General features: G+C 42.6%; 1 protein-coding gene across 1 annotated transcript in view; it reads left to right on the top strand.

The window, feature by feature from the left end:
- Positions 1-21,594, top strand: part of MYO1E (myosin IE) — a 160,244-nt gene that overhangs the window by 9,900 nt on the left and 128,750 nt on the right. The window lies entirely within an intron of this gene.

The following is a 21,594-nucleotide window of genomic DNA, read 5'->3' on the forward strand; positions in this document are numbered from 1 at the left end:
GACATGCCGTATTACACATTATATAATATATGTCGCACAGGCAGCCAGCCACCAGCGTGGTGTCTAGGGTTGCCACCTCATGAATCATCGATTCCTGGAGATCCGAACCCCCCCCCAAGTGAGTAGGTGGGGCCTAATTCATTGGGCGGGGCTACTATCGTGACCCGCGCTCAGACAAAAAATGCCCATTACATATAATTCCCTCACACCATAATGCCCTTTACACATAATGCCACCATTATAATGCCCATTACACATGCCACCCAACACAGTGCCCATTTCAAATTATACCACCAATTATGCCATTTTGAAGGGGCTTCAGCAGACAGAATGTGCCTGCAGCCCGCTGTGGGTTGAGACCTGTGATGCAGGTATAAGACTGCTGGGACATGACAAGAAATAAGTGACAGGTAGAGGACAAAGATGGAAGGACAGAAGTGACAGGATAAGGATAGAGGTGAGAGGGTTAGGAAAAGGTGACAGAGAAGAACATAAGTGACAGCCGCTTACCCCCACAATGCTGCCACCTCCCCATGTACGAGATCCACACATCACGCTGCCTGTTTGGGCTGGCTGCTGCTCCTCTAGAGTGGAGAAAGGACTTCCTCCTCCACTTCAGCCTGCCGGGGCCGGGCAGTGCAGGACATGCTGAACGTGTACTGTACGCACGGGTGGGCGGCGGTATGACGTCACTCGCATGGTGTCACTGGATGGGACTAGGGCTGGAGGCTGAGAAGCCCGGCGGCAACATATTGGACCTTGGCACGTGCCCGTGTGCCCCCCCTAAATCCGCCCATGCCTCCCTCCCATTGGACAGCCCCCCTGCCCGCCTTTCAAGTAAGGTGTGTTTTTTTTTTTTTTTTTGTCTTTTACTGACAGTGTCCGCGGCACAAGCAACATGTATTTGTGACATACTCAGAGATGGTTCTCCTTGTCACACCCAGTGTGCTGGCCGCCGGGCGGGTGCCAGCACCCGGTGCCCACACAGCCCCCGCTCCCCCAAGCGGCAGCTATCTACGACACTAATTATGATAATTATCAGGCTCAAGATCCAAAGAGCTAAGGTTTTCAGTGAATGATAAATTGTCCCATTGACATCAATGAGAGCTGTTGTCTCCAGTGTTTAATTTGCTACTACAGAAGCTATCCCTGATAATGGCTACATTAGAACTTTCTTAAATTGGAGTGATATTGCATATTCACAAATAGACACTTGTGCATTATATACAAACATTGGCCCTTATTCAGATCTGAACACAGTACAAATTTGGGTACTTGTTTCCTATCTGGGCGCCCATCGCGGGTACATCGCATGTCATTATAATGACATGCGATGCGACCGACGCGATTACCGCGATTTTACATAGGGACCAATGTTAAATGTCCCAATTGACCTGCGATGACCGCGATTTACCATAGGAAACAATGTTAAATGGATCAATTTCCCCAAATTATCATAGGGAACAATGGGAAATGGGGCAAAAACACCCCTGAACATAAAAATGTCCCCCCAAAAGTAGTTGACGCCACCCCGCCATCAACGTGAACCCGAAGCGTGGCGAGCGGCGGCGGTACGCGTCCTCCGACCTTTTCATGCCCTACTATCCACTAGGGCGTGGAGTGAGAATAGAATAGTGTGGCGAGCGCAGCAGATACCTTCACAGTTATATGCGTCCATGGCGACCTGGGAAGCCCGCGAAGGGACGCGTTTACCTGTGAAGGTATCCGTGTCCCCTCGCGGGGCTCGCTGCGCTCGCCACGCTTCGGGCTCGGTGGCTCGCTACACTCGCCACACTATTCTATTCTCACTCCACGCCCTAGTGGATAGTAGGGCATGAAAAGGTCGGAGGACGCGTACCGCCGCCCCTCGCGGCCTCGCTGCGCTCGCCACGCTTCGGGTTCACGTTGATGGCGGGGTGGCGTCAACTACTTTTGGGGGGACATTTCAGTGTTCAGGGGTGTTTTTGGCCCATTTACTATTGTTCCTATGCTGATTTTGGTAAATTGATCCATTTAACATTGTTTCCTATGGTAAATCGTCGTCATCGCGGGTAAATTGAGGCATTTAACATTGTTATCTATGGGAAAATCGCGGGCATCGCGTCTGGCACATCGCACCCGATTTTTTTATCGGCCGCGATGGCCCCGATTTTACCCCCGATGCCCGCGATTAAAATCGTGGGCGCCCAGATAGGAAACAAGTACCCAAATTTGTTCTCAAAATGGGCAAAACCATGTGCACTGCAGGTGGGGCAGACGTAACATGTACAAAGAGAGTTAGATTTGTTTGAATTATTTTGTTTCTCTGCAGGGTAAATACTGGCTGCATTATTTGGTACTTGTGTACTAGCACGACGCCCATTGCATCGCAGACCATAAGGTATGCGATGGCAGCCGATGTTATACAATTTTAAATTGTATACCATGGAATTGTATGCCATTCTATCGGAAAATACAATGGTATGCGATTTCAAATTGTATAAGCACCCTAAAGGGTTTTCACCTGGTAAAAGTGGCCCCTATAAGTTAATTAAACGTGTTGGGTGCTTACTATGTTAAAAGCACCCCCAACGGCACCCCCACTATCAACGCCAACCTGAAGCGTGGAAGTGATTTTATATAGTGTGGCGAGCCACCAAACCCGAAGCGTGGCGAGCGGACGCAGAATACATATAAAGTAATACTCGTCCCCTCGCTGGGCTCGCCACGCTTCTGGCTCGCTGCGCTCGCCACACTATGTAAAATCAGCTCCACGCTGACGTGGATAGTGGGACTCGTGCCGCCGCCGCTCGCCACGCTTTGGGTTGCCGTTCATAGTGGGGGTGCATTTAACATTGTAAGCCCCCATTAGGGTGCTTATACAATTAAACATCGTATAGGGGTCTTACACAATTCAAAATCGCATCGGGTGTATGGCATGCGATTATATGTCGTGCGACCTAATATCGTGGGCGCCGTGCTAGTACACAAGTACCCATTATTTTTGCATTTCAGTTTCAACACAACCCACCCACATTTAACTCTCTCTGCACATGTTACATCTGCCCCACCTGCAGTGCACCTGGTTTGCCCATCATGAGAACACACTTGTACTGCAATCTGAATAAGGGCCTTTGACCGCACCAAGGGCCTTTTTTTTATTATTTTTTTGCTTGCTACTCTGATTGTTGTTGGTCTACGTCCATGCAGGAGCAGTCCTACGTTGTCACTTGCAGTTCACTAAAGCCACAGTATGATTGATATGTTGTGGTTGTTTTGTGCAGTGGGGGTTTCTCTGGCCTATTTTCTGTGAGTATTGGGAATAGGAAAGGATAGGTATCGGGCGATGCAGGTTTCATGATCTCTCAAGCCAGTAGAAGGCTATTTGTATGCACAAGTTTCAGCGTAGTCAGATGATTGATATTGGAAACATCACAACCGATGTCCACAATGGGGATCCATTGCTGTGTGAGCTTTCAGTTGGTGTCTTTCCTCCTCAAATGCCTTCTGCAGTATTAGCGTAATTCTATGTACAACTATGAATTGGCCCCAAATTCATGGTAACTGATTTATATTTCTCTAGTTATACAGTTGTCACTGTTATTTGTAAGGTTGTAGTAAAGCTTCACAGCTTTGAACAGTGTTAAATAGCCCTCATTATCTTCTATCCTAACAACGGCTTTTAAACTACTATATGCTTGTTCTATTTCCCTGGGATTTGGCTCACAAACCACAGAAATCTATGCACAATGTGCACACGAGACTTTACAATTAACCTTGTTACCAAGGCTTTCTGCCGTTTCTCTATTTGTATATTTCAGTTATCCGGTTTATCACCACACATGGCTAATGATTTATTTTTCACATCTACCTTAAGCATTAGTAATCCCTCTGTATCTCTGTATATGCATACGTCATCTGTGTCGGTTTATTTTACCACGCCATATGATTGTGGTTCAGTTGTCCTGTTATTTTTACTGCCCTGTCCAAGTTATATTAAGCAGACAAAGTTCTATAAATAACTGATGTTTCTGGACACAGCAGAAGTTTCAGACTCCCGTGACTTTTGTTGTTTTACTTGTTTGTTCTGGGGTTGAATAAGAATATAAAAAGCTAGGTCTAAAAGTTGAACGTCTTCACAGGATGCTATTATGCTGATTGTGATGATTTTGCTGGGTATCTGGCAACACCAACTAGGTCAACATGGACATGAAAAGGCTGATGTGAGGTGGTTTGCTTGTTGTGTTTTTTTGGTGGGGGGGAGGATGAGAGGGGTGTTCATGCGTTGACTTCGGGAATGGTAACGTGTGCCAAGCGCAGCAAGGCACCCAGCCCCAAGCATAGTGCACAAAGGGGTACACTGATTTGGTGTCCACGATCTTTTGACCATTTCCATGTCGATCTTGTGTCTTGTGCATGCAGATCGTCCGTATCCTTCACCTACAAGAAATGACAATGCCTGGTATAGTAACAGGTTGGTAAGCATTGCTGCATCATAGTGCTGAGGTGGGACCAATGGAAGGGTTAGTGGGTTTGTGGGAGGCACCGCTTTGTTGGGTTGAGGTGTTGAGGCAGTCAGTGAGAACTGGGAGGAGGCGGGGCCTCCAGGTAGTTCTTTGCTGCCCAGCTGAACTTCATTATATAATAGATTCCTAGTGCAGGTATTGGCTGTATCAGACCTACGGGAATATGAAGCTTTGGGTTTTCACAATTAGATTTTTAACAAACTGAGGGGTAGATGTATGAAGTAGTGATCAGGGAGGAGAAGTGATAATCAGCTCCTGACTGTTAAATTGCCAGCTGGGTTTAAAAAGGGACATTCAGGAGCTGATTGGCCAGTGATAAAGTGCCAGGGACTTTATCACTTCTACTCCCTTATCACTGCTTCATACATCTGCCCCTAATTGAGTATAGCAATGAGAAATCCAGATCACTAGCCAATGTAAAGTAGGGTTTCTGGTTTGAATAAAAACAACAACCTAGAACAGACCTGGTTACCATGTGATAAATAAACATGATCTAGCACCGATATCGCATAGCACATATTTATGAAGCCAATGGGTCTTCTAAAATATAAATTGCTTTAAATAATGTTGCACTATGAATTAAATTGATTCTCTTTTAATACTTTGTTTATTTATGCTGTTTTTTTTTTTTTTTTTTTTTTGACATTTCATTGACCAAATAGATTTTTATTATGGATCCATCTGCTTTAAATACAATGAAGCTTTGAAATAAGAATCCCACCATAGCACACTGACATTTCTCCTACATTACAAATACATGTTTCTGGCAGACTACGCTTAATAGTATAGTTTTGTTTATACATCCCAGATTTGAATTCCTATTTAGTGCAGTGACACAAATTTTGCGGTACACTAATGTTTAATACTGCATTGCTACAGAGGAAACCTCTTCTTTTTTTTTTTTTTTTTTTTTTTTTTACTTCAACCTAGCTAGAACTTTGGGCCATGGCACACCTTTTTCCTATGGCGCTGTGGCCTCTGCAAATGTCTAATCTACAGTAAAAGTTGCAAATAATTAAAGTGCACCATTTTTATATGGGGATGACCAGGTAGACCAATCATAAATTACAGCTGCTTAATAGCGACTCTTGATTGGCCTTGCTACTCATTCAATCCTCCGCCAGCCCCAACAGGCAGGGCTCTCTTGTCTGCAGGGAGGGCCACATCCAAAAATATAAAGTCGTTTTAAAGGTTAACCTCCTAATTTGTAAAAGTGGGCTCTGTTATCCTTAACACTAAACCACTTTTTATGTTTAAAGTATTATAGTTGTCTAAGCTACAGGTTGTGCTAATCAGACAGTAGCGTTCACAATAACCCTGACCTCTGCCAGCATAGAGAATGCTTGGGTAGTGGAGAACCATATGTTTCACATTAGTGGAACCATCATCTATATTTTTTTTTCAATATACTTCGTATGCCAAGGTAAATACATGGAAAATATGTTAGCTACGTGGTTACAGCATTAGAAGTCAAAAAGCTTGCCTGCAAACTTATATGGAAGTGTTTTTTAAGGCCTCATTCCACTTAGCATTTTCTGCAGTTCAAAGAAACGACTCCTTGGAAAATACAATTTGTACAATCTTGCACAGTTTAAACAGCTTCTATATATCTGAAATGCGCGACGCCCAAATATTATGGAAGACTAAATGTATGGTTACATATAATGTGGAGATTAGAAAAATATTTTCAAGAATTTAAAACTTCAAAAATATTGAAGGGTTGGAGCTCTATTGGCCTGATTCAGTCTTAGCATATCTCCAAAAAATGTGCAAGTGTTTCACTTTGTAGCGTTTAAGTGATGTCCCTGCATTGCAGGGAGGGGCCTGGTAAGTGGGGTGGCATTGACCTGTACTGGGTGCCCCCCGCAGGCTACCGCCGCCATCTTCAATTTTGCAAAAGTACAACTGTGTCTGGATTGAGCCCTGTATTCTGATCATTGTTTACAAAAATATTGATAATTGCATACTGTTTTGTAATCAAACCGAATAAATATACTGGGGAATAGATTTTAAAAGCCTCTATAAAATGTTTAATATTAGCATAAGGGCATATCTACCACAATCCTACTTTCATATATGGAGTGTGATGTGATAAATTCATACAATATTTGCAATGTATAATCCTTTGACCCAGTCAGCTGATCTGTTGCTGCACCTGACAGCACAGATGGACTGACTCGGTTACAGAAGGAGCTCACCAATCCCTGAATTGATTTGAACTTAACCCCTTCATGACAGAGCCAGTTTGTGCCTTCATGACAGAGCCCTTTTTTTCAAATCTGACATGTCTCACTTAAGTGGGGATAACTTTTTTTTGCTTTTACTTATCCCAGTGATTTTGAGATTGTTTTCTCGTGACACATTGTACTTCAAGTTAGTGGTAAATTTTGGTCGATACAGTCTGTGTTTTTTTTGTGAAAAATACCAAAATATCGTGAAAAAATGGAAAATTTAGCAATATGCAAAATGTCACATATTTTCTGCTTGTGAGACAAATAATCATACCACTCAAAATAGTTAATAACTAACAAAGACCATATGTCTACTTTATGTTGCAATCATTATTTCAACTTCCTTTTAATTTTTTTGGACACTAGGAGGCTTCAGATATGACTAGCAAATTCTCAAATTTTCAAGAAAATTTCAAACACTGATTTTTTTAGGGACCAGTTCAGTTCTGATGTGACTTTGAGGGACTTGTATGTGAGACACCCCCATAAATGATGCCATTTCAAAAACTGCACCCCTCACAGTATTCAAAACAGCATTTTGGAAGTTTGTTAACCCTTTAGGTGTTTCACAGGAATTAAAACAAAGTGTAGGTGAAATTTCAAAATTTTTTTTGCAGAGTTTCAATTTTAATACATTTTTCTAACGAATACAGTAGATTTTACTAGAGAAATGTGACTAAAAATTGATTCCCCCAATTCTTTTGTTTTCAAAAATATCCTATATGTGGCCCTAGTGTGCACGTTGACCAAACCACAGGCTTCATAATAGAAGGAGCACCTACTTGATTTTGGAGCCTCCTTTTTATGAGATTTTTTTTTAGGCACCATGTAGGTTTCTAGGCACCATAAGTGCTAAAAGTTAGGAACCTCCCCCACAAGTCACCCCATTTTGCAATCTACACCCCTCAGGGAATTCATCTAGGGGTATAGTGTACATTTCAAACCCCCAGGGGTTTCACCAATTTTGGTACAACTGGGATGTGAAAATGGAAAATTAAATTTTTTTACACAAACATGCAGTTCTGGCTCAAAATTTTTCATTTTCACAAGGAATGAAGGAGACAAAGCACCCCAAAATCTGTGCCCCAATTTCTCCCGAGTACGGCAATGCCTCACATGTGACCAAAAAATACCAGTTGGGCGCATGGCAGGACTCAGAAGGGAAGGAGTGATTTTTGGATTTGGCAGCACAGATTTTGGTGGAATGAATGGTGGGTGCCATGTTGCATTAGCAAGACTCCCAAAGCACCAATACAGTGGAACCCCCCACAAGTCACCCCATTTTGCAAAGTACACCCCTCAGGGAATTCATCTAGGGGTATAGTGTACATTTCAAACCCCCAGGGGTTTCACCAATTTTGATACAACTGGGCAGTGAAAATGAAAAATTACATTTTTTTACACAAAAATGCAGTTCTGGCTCAAAATTTTTCATTTTCACAAGGAATGAAGGAGACAAAGCACCCCAAAATCTGTGCCCCAATTTCTCCCGAGTACGGCAATGCCTCACATGTGACCAAAAAATAACAGTTGGGCGCATGGCAGGACTCAGAAGGGAAGGAGTGATTTTTGGATTTGGCAGCACAGATTTTGGTGGAATGAATGGTGGGTGCCATGTTGCATTAGCAAGACTCCCAAAGCACCAATACAGTGGAACCCCCCCACAAGTCACCCCATTTTGCAAAGTACACCCCTCAGGGAATTCATCTAGGGGTATAGTGTACATTTCAAACCCCCAGGGGTTTCACCAATTTTGATACAACTGGGCAGTGAAAATGAAAAATTACATTTTTTTACACAAAAATGCAGTTCTGGCTCAAAATTTTTCATTTTCACAAGGAATGAAGGAGACAAAGCACCCCAAAATCTGTGCCCCAATTTCTCCCGAGTACGGCAATGCCTCACATGTGACCAAAAAATAACAGTTGGGCGCATGGCAGGACTCAGAAGGGAAGGAGTGATTTTTGGATTTGGCAGCACAGATTTTGGTGGAATGAATGGTGGGTGCCATGTTGCATTAGCAAGACTCCCAAAGCACCAATACAGTGGAACCCCCCCACAAGTCACCCCATTTTGCAAAGTACACCCCTCAGGGAATTCATCTAGGGGTATAGTGTACATTTCAAACCCCCAGGGGTTTCACCAATTTTGATACAACTGGGCAGTGAAAATGAAAAATTACATTTTTTTACACAAAAATGCAGTTCTGGCTCAATTTTTCATTTTCACAAGGAATGAAGGAGACAAAGCACCCCAAAATCTGTGCCCCAATTTCTCCCGAGTACGGCAATGCCTCACATGTGACCAAAAAATACCAGTTGGGCGCATGGCAGGACTCAGAAGGGAAGGAGTGATTTTTGGATTTTGCAGCACAGATTTTGGTGGAATAAATGGTGGGTGCTATGTTGCACCAATACAGTGGAACCCCCCCACAAGTCACCCCATTTTGCAAAGTACACCCCTCAGGGAATTCATCTAGGGGTATAGTGTACATTTCAAACCCCCAGGGGTTTCACCAATTTTGGTACAACTGGGCTGTGAAAATGAAAAATTAAATTTTTTTACACAAAAATGTACTTCTGGCTCAAAATTTTTCATTTTCACAAGGAATGAAGGAGACAAAGCACCCCAAAATCTGTGCCCCAATTTCTCCCGAGTACGGCAATGCCTCACATGTGACCAAAAAATAACAGTTGGGCGCATGGCAGGACTCAGAAGGGAAGGAGTGATTTTTGGATTTGGCAGCACAGATTTTGGTGGAATGAATGGTGGGTGCCATGTTGCATTAGCAAGACTCCCAAAGCACCAATACAGTGGAACCCCCCCACAAGTCACCCCATTTTGTAAAGTACACCCCTCAGGGAATTCATCTAGGGGTATAGTGTACATTTCAAACCCCCAGGGGTTTCACCAATTTTGATACAACTGGGCAGTGAAAATGAAAAATTACATTTTTTTACACAAAAATGCAGTTCTGGCTCAAAATTTTTCATTTTCACAAGGAATGAAGGAGACAAAGCACCCCAAAATCTGTGCCCCAATTTCTCCCGAGTATGGCAATGCCTCACATGTGACCAAAAAATACCAGTTGGGCGCATGGCAGGACTCAGAAGGGAAGGAGTGATTTTTGGATTTGGCAGCACAGATTTTGGTGGAATGAATGGTGGGTGCCATGTTGCATTAGCAAGACTCCCAAAGCACCAATACAGTGGAACCCCCCCACAAGTCACCCCATTTTGCAAAGTACACCCCTCAGGGAATTCATCTAGGGGTATAGTGTACATTTCAAACCCCCAGGGGTTTCACCAATTTTGATACAACTGGGCAGTGAAAATGAAAAATTTAATTTTTTTACACAAAAATGCAGTTCTGGCTCAAAATTTTTCATTTTCACAAGGAATGAAGGAGACAAAGCACCCCAAAATCTGTGCCCCAATTTCTCCCGAGTACGGCAATGCCTCACATGTGACCAAAAAATAACAGTTGGGCGCATGGCAGGACTCAGAAGGGAAGGAGTGATTTTTGGATTTGGCAGCACAGATTTTGGTGGAATGAATGGTGGGTGCCATGTTGCATTAGCAAGACTCCCAAAGCACCAATACAGTGGAACCCCCCCACAAGTCACCCCATTTTGCAAAGTACACCCCTCAGGGAATTCATCTAGGGGTATAGTGTACATTTCAAACCCCCAGGGGTTTCACCAATTTTGATACAACTGGGCAGTGAAAATGAAAAATTTAATTTTTTTACACAAAAATGCAGTTCTGGCTCAAAATTTTTCATTTTCACAAGGAATGAAGGAGACAAAGCACCCCAAAATCTGTGCCCCAATTTCTCCCGAGTACGGCAATGCCTCACATGTGACCAAAAAATAACAGTTGGGCGCATGGCAGGACTCAGAAGGGAAGGAGTGATTTTTGGATTTGGCAGCACAGATTTTGGTGGAATGAATGGTGGGTGCCATGTTGCATTAGCAAGACTCCCAAAGCACCAATACAGTGGAACCCCCCCCACAAGTCACCCCATTTTGCAAAGTACACCCCTCAGGGAATTCATCTAGGGGTATAGTGTACATTTCAAACCCCCAGGGGTTTCACCAATTTTGATACAACTGGGCAGTGAAAATGAAAAATTACATTTTTTTTACACAAAAATGCAGTTCTGGCTCAATTTTTCATTTTCACAAGGAATGAAGGAGACAAAGCACCCCAAAATCTGTGCCCCAATTTCTCCCGAGTACGGCAATGCCTCACATGTGACCAAAAAATACCAGTTGGGCGCATGGCAGGACTCAGAAGGGAAGGAGTGATTTTTGGATTTTGCAGCACAGATTTTGGTGGAATAAATGGTGGGTGCTATGTTGCACCAATACAGTGGAACCCCCCCACAAGTCACCCCATTTTGCAAAGTACACCCCTCAGGGAATTCATCTAGGGGTATAGTGTACATTTCAAACCCCCAGGGGTTTCACCAATTTTGGTACAACTGGGCTGTGAAAATGAAAAATTAAATTTTTTTACACAAAAATGTACTTCTGGCTCAAAATTTTTCATTTTCACAAGGAATGAAGGAGACAAAGCACCCCAAAATCTGTGCCCCCATTTCTCCAGAGTACGGCAATGCCTCACATGTGACCAAAAAATACCAGTTGGGTGCATGGCAGGACTCAGAAGGGAAGGAGTGATTTTTGGATTTTGGTGGAATGAATGGTGGGTGCTATGTTGCATTACCAATACAGTGGAACCCCCCCACAAGTGACCCCATTTTGCAAACTACACCCCTCAGGGAATTCATCTAGGGGTATAGTGTACATTTCAAACCCCCAGGGGTTTCACCAATTTTGATACAACTGGGTAGTGAAAATGAAAAATTACATTTTTTACACAAAAATGCAGTTCTGGCTCAAAATTTTTCATTTTCACAAGGAATGAAGGAGACAAAGCACCCAAAAATCTGTGCCCCCATTTCTCCAGAGTACGGCAATGCCTCACATGTGACCAAAAAATACCAGTTGGGTGCATGACAGGACTCAGAAGGGAAGGAGTGATTTTTGGATTTTGCAGCTCAGATACTGGTGGAATGAATGGTGGGTGCTATGTGGCATTAGCAAGACCCCCGAAGCACGGTGAAATGATGAACCTAATAATCCATAGATGTGTGGTATATTTTGAAACACTCCTTTATACATAGGCCGGGTTTGTCGGGGCAAGTTTCACAGTGGAAAATTAGTTTCCTTTCTTATTCCCTTTTTATAGCAAACTTTGCACCTTTTTTGTGTCCTGCCCTTTCTTGCAGTGGAGGGGATTTCGTTGGGAAAATGCTGCCCTGGTACAATACGGGGGCCAGTACTAGAAGTACTGGGGCCCTCTGCCTGCTGGTTCCCAAATATTAGGCCCTTTATGACTTCCTCTTGAAAGTGCATAAATGTCCCCCTCTGGCCGGTAGAACGGAATAGCACGTAAGCGTTATACAGTGCCATCTGGATGATATACACGGCCAGCTTCTTGTACCAGATATTTGTTTTCCGCAGGGCACTGTACGGCTTCAGTACCTGATCTGAAAGATCCACTCCGCCCATGTACTTATTGTAATCTAGGATACAATTTGGTTTTGAGGTGTGGGTACTGGTACCTCGTACAGGGATGGAGGTGGTACTGTCTCCATGAATTGTTGTCAGTATAAGGACATCCCTCTTGTCCTTATATTTGACCAACAACATATTTTCGGTGCATATTCCCCTGCTTTCACCCCTTCTCATTACTTGGGCAATGTGCGTTTTTGGGAGGCCTCTTTGGTTCTTACGCACAGTACCGCAAGCTGCTGTACCTCTTGAACCAAGGGCCTTAAACAGGGGGATGCTGGTGTAAAAGTTATCCACATAGAGGTGATAACCCTTATCCAGGAAGGGGTGCATTAAATCCCAGACAATTTTTCCACTAACACCTACGAGGGAGGGGGGGCATTCTGGCGGTTCAATTCTTGAATCCTTCCCTTCATATACCCTAAACTTGTGGGTGTACCCTGTGGTGCTTTCACACAGCTTATACATTTTTATGCCATACCTTGCCCTCTTACTGGGAAGGTACTGGCGGAATTTAACCCTTCCTTTAAAATGTAAAAGGGACTCGTCGATGCTAATACATTTATCAGGGATGTATAGCTCTGCAAATTTGGCACTGAAATGATCAATGACCGGCCTGACTTTGAATAGCCTGTCAAAGGTGGGATCATCTCTGGGTGGGCACTGTGCATTATCGGTGTAATGTATAAATTTATGGATTGCCTCAAAACGAGTCCGAGTCATGGCCATACGGTAAAATGGGGTGCTGTACAGAACATCTGTACTCCAATATTGCCTAATTTGTGGCTTTTTTACTATGCCCATATGAAACACCAGACCCCAAAACGTCATCATCTCTACTGCATCTACAGGGGTCCACCTAGCAAATGATGACGTGGGGTTTTGAGCAATAAACTGCTGGGCATATAAATTAGTTTGGTCCACCATTAAATTTATAAAATCATCAGAGAAAAATAATTTGAAAAAGTCAATTTCTCTGAGACCTGTGGAATCAAATTGGATTCCTGGCATGGCCAAAAACTCAGGAACCTGGGGCTCAAAATTGTCTGGTGGTGGGGTCCATACGAGATCAATTATTGGGGGGGGGGTCTCAGCTGCTCTACGGGGGCGTCTTTGAGGGGGTCCCTCATCACCAGAGGAGGAAGAGGAGCTTAAGACGAATCCTTCAAATTCCCCGCTTGCCTCACTGGCTGTGTCAGAATCAGAAGCAAGCATGGCATATGCCTCCTCCACTGAATACATTCTTCTGGATGACTGGGATGACATTTGGGATGACATTTTTATTTTTGTGTTACTGGTAGTGAAATGTTTCAACACGTGTATAGTGTAGGGGGGGGTACAAACTTTATTTCAACCCGGGGGGTATGTAGTGTGTTGTGTGTATGTAGTGCAGAACAAAAAAAATACTTTATACAAAAAAAAAAAAAATTGAAGGGGTTAAAAAAAAAAAAAATTGAAGGGGTTAAAAAAACAAAAAAAAGGTCCTGCGCCAAAAATTGAGCACAGATGTTGGTCAGTAACGTCTGTCACTGAACAGCGCTCAAAGGCAACAGGAATTTGATCAAAAAAAAAAAAAATAGATCAACCCTGTGCCGAAAAAGCTGATCAGTGATGTACGTCACTGATCAGCGCACAGTGGCCACAGGACACCCACAAAATCACAGTGTGTGTAAAAAAAAAATTAAAAAAAGACCACACAGCACCCACAAAAAAAAAAAAAGGTGATCAGTGATGCGACACTGATTACCAGTGAGGGGCAGCAGGTGCACAACCTTTGGTGCAACTGGCAGCAACTGACAGGTATATATAAAAAAAAAAAACCTCTGCGCCCCCAAAAAGTTGCTGATCACCTCAGATATAGTGATCAGCACAAAAGGCGGGGGTAGCAGACACAAAATATACACTCTCTATCACTCTCTGTCACTATCTCTCTCTCTCTCACTATCTATCACTATCTATCACTATCTATCACACTGCAGCAGCAGCACTGACAGTTATATGTATAGAAAAAAACCTGCACCCCCAAAAAGGGGGGGTAGCAGACACAAAATATACACTCTCTATCACTCTCTGTCACTATCTCTCTCTATCTCTCACTATCTATCACTATCTATCACTATGACACTGCAGCAGCAGCACTGACAGTTATATATATATAAAAAAAAACCTGCACCCCCAAAAAGGGGGGGTAGCAGACACAAATCTCTCTATCTCTCACTATCTATTACTATCTATCACTATCTCTCACTATCTATCACTATCTATCACTATGACACTGCAGCAGCAGCGACAGTTATTTATATATAAAAAACCCCTGCACCCCCAAAAAGGGGGGGTAGCAGACACAAAATATAGCTCTCTCTGTCACTATCTCTCTCTATCTCTCTCTATCTCTATCTCTCTATCTCTCTATCACACTGCAGCAGCAGCAGGAAGTCTCAGGAAGTCAGATCCAGGAAGCGTCCAGCACGCTACAAGCAGTGATCAAGTGATCAGGTAAGGTATTTGCAAGGATCAGGTAAGTATTAGCAAGGATCAGGTCAGTATCACGGCAGATAGGCACGGTGACCGCTCTGCACGCTACTCCAGACCGGAATGGCGTCTGCAGCGCAGTCACCGTTAGTTTAAATGTCGCGCCTTGGCTGTGATTGGTCCGTGGGTCCCACGGACCAATCACAGCCGTGGGGTGAGGGTGGGGTGAGGTGTCATCGTCACCGATGACCCCCTCATGCCCCCTGACGCCCGGCGGTGATTGACACCTGTGTTACCAAGCGTCTGATTCGCTGGTAACACAGGAAAACGCTGTGAATGGCTGTTCACACTGAACAGCCAATCACAGCGATCGCCGACGGGGGGGCGACATCGCAGCCCCCCCTGGGCATGCAGGGACATGTCTGCTGTCAGGGACAGCAGACATCGTCCCTCTGTCACTGCGTCTCGAGACGCAGTGACAGTTTAAAGTCATGACGTATATATACGTCATGTGTCGGGAAGTACTTCCCGGCCATGACGTATATATACGTCAAATGTCGTGAAGGGGTTAATATATTTTCTGTTTTCAAACTATTTTCTTTGATCTGCCTGTGGTCTGTTTAGGCACAGAAGCTAGCTTCAGGCTCTGCTCTGTCTGTCCGTATGCAGGAAGGGCAGAACCAGAAGTAGGGGAAACGGAGGAAAGCCTCCATAATGCCTGAAAATTACATTGTAATCGCAAGATTCCATCCGATTAAATTTTTTTTTTTTTCACAATCTACTTTTAGTAAATCTGAGAACTTTGCTCTTCTCACTTGAAGTAGGGCATATCTGATCTGCTTACTAAAGGAATGCGAATTTAAGCACTTGGAGGCGTTTTAAGTGAAAACTCCTTTTCTTTTTTTAGGTGAGACTAAAATACAAAAATATATAAATATGCCACATAGTATGTAAATTTATTATTATTATTATTATTATTATTATTATTATTATTGCCAAAATGATGGTGCTGCTAGGAGCAGGGCCTCTATTATGCTGTGGTGTGTGGGAATGGGATCATTGGATAGACAGGCATTAGGTCGACCACTGAATGTCGACAAGTCATTAGGTCGACATGGGGAAGATCGACAGTCAAAAGGTCAACATGGGGTTTTTCACTTTTTTTTGTTGTTGCGAATGTCGACACAGTGGGCATGGATACTAGAAAAAAAAGTGAGCCGCATCCCCTCGCTTGGCTCTCTACGCTCGACACACTATTTTAATCTCCCACCAGGCCCTAGTGGATGGTAGGGCATGAAATACCGCCTGTCAGCTAAAAAAAAAGTGAAAAACCCCATGTCGCCCTAATGCTTGGTGACCTAGTGACCGTATTCTGGTGTGGATGTGTCTGCGCAGTAATGTAGCTTCATCGGGCACAATATAGTGGCCACAGGCATACCATAAAGGTGAGGAGTAGTGTTATGATTTCTATTATACAGGATATCGGTAGCAACTGAGAAATGTAGCCTACAAATATCCATACATATCACTATTTTCTAGAAAGGTTATTCAAAGTTTTTAGGATAAATTGGCTGGAAGCAGCTCTGAAAAGCCAAAAATGTAACTACTGGAAATGTTTTTGAGGTATATTTGGTATGTAAACACCCCCCCCTGATAACTAATTGATACTAATCCCACTCAGGGTGATATGCAGGTGCAAGTCTAGAAAGTCCTGTCATGTAAAATGAAATGGTGATACTGTAGCTTAATGTTACAACTTGTTGCTCCCTGGCCCTGCTTTGTGTCTTGACACTTAGGTCCTTATCCATGCATAACCTCTAGCCTCCATCAGCTGGATTTAGGAATTTCTGTGTATTTATTGTAATTTTGCTAAATATACCACCTGTGACTTTTGCATTTCAGCTGTGCAGGGTTAACCAGTCTCATGCAATCTCCAATCTCCATCCGCTTCTGCTTCTACCTAGTGATCACCCAACAAGTGTGTAAGCCCCTCATGTTCATGTAAGATCAGGCAGCATCCTAAGTACCAGTGAGTGTGCCATACTCACAACAGGTGGCTGTTATTGGCATATGATCTCACTAGTGTGCCTCTAGGGGTCTTTGTATTTCATAATCAAAAACCTGCCTTTTTGAAGATTTCGGTACTTATGTAGTAACTGGGCTGCCGATTTCTAAATCGGGTCGGATCGGGAGATCGCATCGCATCGCATGCGACCATGCGATTCGATGCGATGCGATGCGATGCGATGACCCGATTTTTCCATAGGAATCAATGTTAAAATGGACTGAGTCCATTTTAACATGGAATTCAATGGGAAAAATGGGTCCTTTTCATACCCCTACTATCCAAGTGGGCATGGAGTTGGATATAAACCTGTGGCGAGCGTAGCGAGCCACCGAGCCCGAAGCGTGGCGAGCGAAGCGAGCCCCGCGAGGGGACGAATACCGTCCCCTCGCGGGGCTCGCTTCGCTCGCCACGCTTCGGGCTCGGTGGCTCGCTACGCTCGCCACAGGTTTATATCCAACTCCATGCCCACTTGGATAGTAGGGGTATGAAAAGGACCCATTTTTCCATAGGAATCATTTTAACATTGATTCCTATGGAAAAATCGGGTCATCGCATCCGATATCGCATCCGATATCGGATGCGATGCGATGCGATATCGCATCGCATCTGATTGTATGCCTTAACTTAAGGCATACAATCAAAAAATCGGCAGCCCAGATACTACATAAGTACCAAGATTTCTGCTCACCACCTCAGGAGGTAGGGAATAGAAATAATGGGCAATCCCGCTCAATGACAATAATTCAATAGCTTCCATTGGGAACACATTCCATCCTTCGAATAGTAGTCTAAAACTATAAATGGGCACTGTCCCATTTAGGGGGTATTCAATCCCTGCAGACATTTCCAATCTCTGGAAATATCTGCCGTTTTTGGCATAGAATAGAGCGAATTGTCATTCGATCTACAGTATTCAGTGTTTATCCCTTTTTTTTTTTTGGCGGACATTTGGAAATTAGGAAAAGATGTGGATCCACGTCCATTTCCACAAAACGCCACTACTGTAACTTGCAAATTTAATGTCCGTTTCCACTAATGCATATTTGACTTGAATAGGTGCAGGCTGATGTTTCCAAGTACTGGAAATATCGGCCAGCATTGAATACCCCCTAACTCTGTTAAATAGCTACATTCCTTGTACATGTGACAAGTACACTTGTACAAGACAAATTGTTACTTTTTTTTTCTACAATGAAAGTCTGTGATGAATATAAAACACAGTTAAAATAAAGACTAATGCCCCTTTCAAACCGCACTTATAAGCCGGTGAATTGACCGTTTCCAAAAATCCGGCACTTGGAAACAGTACAAAAAGCAGGGTCCTACCCCGTTCAGCCCTTTTTTTTTTTTTGCTGTCTGAAACGGTACCCAGGCAGCAGTGAGCATTACTGGTCCCGCTCCATGCATATCTAATGAGCGGGACCCAGTGCAGTGCATATTTAATGAGCGGGTCAGGGACCCGCTTATTATATATGCTCTGCGTTCATTAGATATGCACGGAGGCATTTCAAATCCACCCACCCCCCTCCCCCGACACTGAGGCATCCTCTGTCGAGGGAAATGCCTACACAGCAAGGGATGCTTTCAGACCACAAAAATGGCATTGAAACTGTAAAATACCGTTTCAGATATGCGGTGTGAAAGGGGTTAAGAGTTGTCTGACCCTTTTTTAGAAACGTTTAAAAATACCGGATTCATGCCGTTTTTGCGGTCTGAAAGCAGCATAAGCATATTAACAGTTAAATGTGTTTCATCTAACAATGGTTAGCTTGCATGTCAAAAACTAGCATAGTCACTATTTAAAAAATAAAAATAAAACATGCCATATCTAAACAGATCTTGGCAGGTAAAGCCTATTTTTATAGCTATGTTTATATAATATATCATGGGTTCATATTACAAATACTTAACAGTTAGTAGTACACGACTTTCATGACCTTATCATATATTTTTTTTAATCATTACAAAGCCGTCTTTTTATTTTATCAATTATAGAACAGAAGAAGATTCTAATACATTTGGGGTTATATTTATGAATTCCCCCTTATAATGTTATTCTAAAATAGTAAAAAGGACTCTATCCCCTAAAAGTGCTGCAGGTACGGTCCATATTCAGCAAACATTGGTACCTTACTGGTTCTTATCCCTGTGTTCTCCCTAGAAATGTGTGTGTACAAACCAGGAGTGGTTTAAATTGAAGTGGAGCCATAGATTTAAACCATTTACTTTCAGTAACCCCAATACAGGGTTATTCTGTAAAAATACTTTAATTTGTATAGCTTTTGTTTTATGGTGGGATGTTTAATAAATAAAAATCATTTAATATTTTATGTAAAATCTATAGAGAATGTCTAGGTAAAAATATGTCTCAAACTTTTTTTTTTTTCTTAGTGGCACTGTACTGACTTGCAAAAGCCTAAACTAAATATACTTTAATCACTGGTTATATGTGACATTCGTTGTGTTTTTTTTTTGCCTTCTCATCTCCCCCCACTGTATACGGTCGGTAGGTCAACACGCATTGTTTTGACATGGGCTTAGATCAACAGGGTCATTATTTCGACATGGGCAAGGTCAAAAGTCAAAGGGTCGACATGGGTTTTTCACATTCTTTTTGAGCCGAGATGTGCCAACAGGTGGTATTTCATGCCCTGCCATCCACAAGGGCATGGAGAGAGAATAAAATAGTAGACCAAGCATGGCGAGCGTAGGTGGTGCACCGATATGGTGTCGATATTAGGCACAAAAATCTGTGAAAACCCCATGTCGACCTTTTGACTGTTGACCTAATGACCCTGTCAACCTAAGCCCATGTTGACCTTCAGTTGTCAACCCAATGCATGTCAACCTTAGCTGTATCGACCCTATGACCCATACCCCACCCCCACGAGTCACGACCTCACTGTCAAATGTAATTTTAATCAGAAGGTAAGTGTTTAAAATATTTGATGTAGGTGATTTATAAAAATGGTTTATAAAGATTAAAAAAAAAAAAAAAACAACTTCATAATAAAACTTAATAAAATATTATGCTGGTCTACGATACGGCTTTAAGTGGAATGTATCAGTCTTCTTATTTAAACTTACACTACCACCTAGATAATAGATTCTGCTATTAAACACACAGGGCCAGATGTATAAAGCTTCAAAAGTGTTAAAGTGGATAGTGATAAACAGCCAATCGGCTCCTACCCAGCCTCTACCGTGGGAGTTAGGAGCTGATTGGCTGGCTGTTTATCACTCTCCAATTTATCACTTTTTGAAACTTGATACATCTGACCCTAATATTAAAAGATTTTCATACCCCAATATTCAGTAGATTCATGCAATCATTGCATGCTGGGCGATTCTCGTGGCCACAGAAAGAGTTAACTATATTGGCATACACATTTACTGACATCCGTTAGTGCGGCTACTCTCCCATCGCTCTGTACATGCAGTCACATTAGTAATGCCATTGAACCCTACATAGTAGGTGGTAACCCTTAAATATAACAGCAAATGCTGAAATCATTTCACACCAACTTGTAAGAAAATGTATGACAAAGCTTTACTTGAAAAAATAGCTTAATTACAGGTATTTGCAAATGCAGACTAACACAAGAAGCATAAAATTGATTGGCTAATACTTAAACAATAATTCTAAATCAAATCAAAATGGAAACCTATCAAGGACAGTGATCAGCCATTAAACCTCATTTCATAGTTACCTCCAGCCCCCTGCTTGCCTGTTCTTCCTCAACTGCCTTAGCGCAAAGGGTAGGCCTCATACGCTGTGACTAGTAGCTTGTGCAACAAACTAAAGGCATCTGCAGCCATAATAACAGTATTTACGAAAACCGAGTGTAAAAAAAACATAGAATTATCGATGAGTTAATTTCTGTTTTAACGTAGGTGATATGCACACGGTGTTAACGATATCCTACATATCGTTAAAGATCGATCACCCAGTGTACCCAGCTTAAATGTGATTCTTTTTCATCACAGCTGCAAAAAACTAGATGTGCTTTTGAGTGCACAAATATACGTGTCTATCAACAACAACAAAGCTGAACACTGATGGTAACACTGATGATATTATTAACGATATCATTCTGTGATGTAACCTTGTTCCCCTGCTGAGCATGCTGTTTAATGATCTGTCAAATTGAGCAGTATGTCACATGACTATGGTGTGGGTGGGGTTTATGTCGTTCGCTTCCCACGGGGTCACGTATCATTTTGTCATTTGGGTGATATTTTAACGATATTACTCATAAGGGCCAGTATGAGCGATATTGTTTAAAATAAATTGCCCAGTGTGTACGTACCTTTGCTATTAAATTAATAAATATCACCAAAGGTCTATATATTACATATATTGTCCCCTCTCATATTTGTATTTTTTCTATATCTATCAATCATCAGGTTCATTTAATCACAGATCAGATGTGGTATTTGTGAATCTGGATTTTCAGATCGGCAATCCATTCGCAGACTTGCACGGAGCGGGATTTTACTCTGTCTGAGCGGTGGCTTTCTGATAGCAGTGATCTACTCTGAATCGGGCCCGAAGTACTAAGCTACCAATGCTTAAATTGCCGCAAAGCTAACCTTGAAAAAGTGTGTGCGCAAGCAGAGGTGTAGCCAGGTGACACGGTGCCCAGAGCAAGGGTATGTTTTGCTGAAACAACCTGTCATATTTTTTTTCTTATTTAAAAAATAAAAATAAAAAATGTCCATTACATGTTTTGCCAC

Source organism: Crinia signifera, chromosome 4 (genome assembly GCF_055691185.1).
Source record: "Crinia signifera chromosome 4, ASM5569118v1, whole genome shotgun sequence".
In the NCBI taxonomy this organism is placed as follows: domain Eukaryota; kingdom Metazoa; phylum Chordata; class Amphibia; order Anura; family Myobatrachidae; genus Crinia; species Crinia signifera.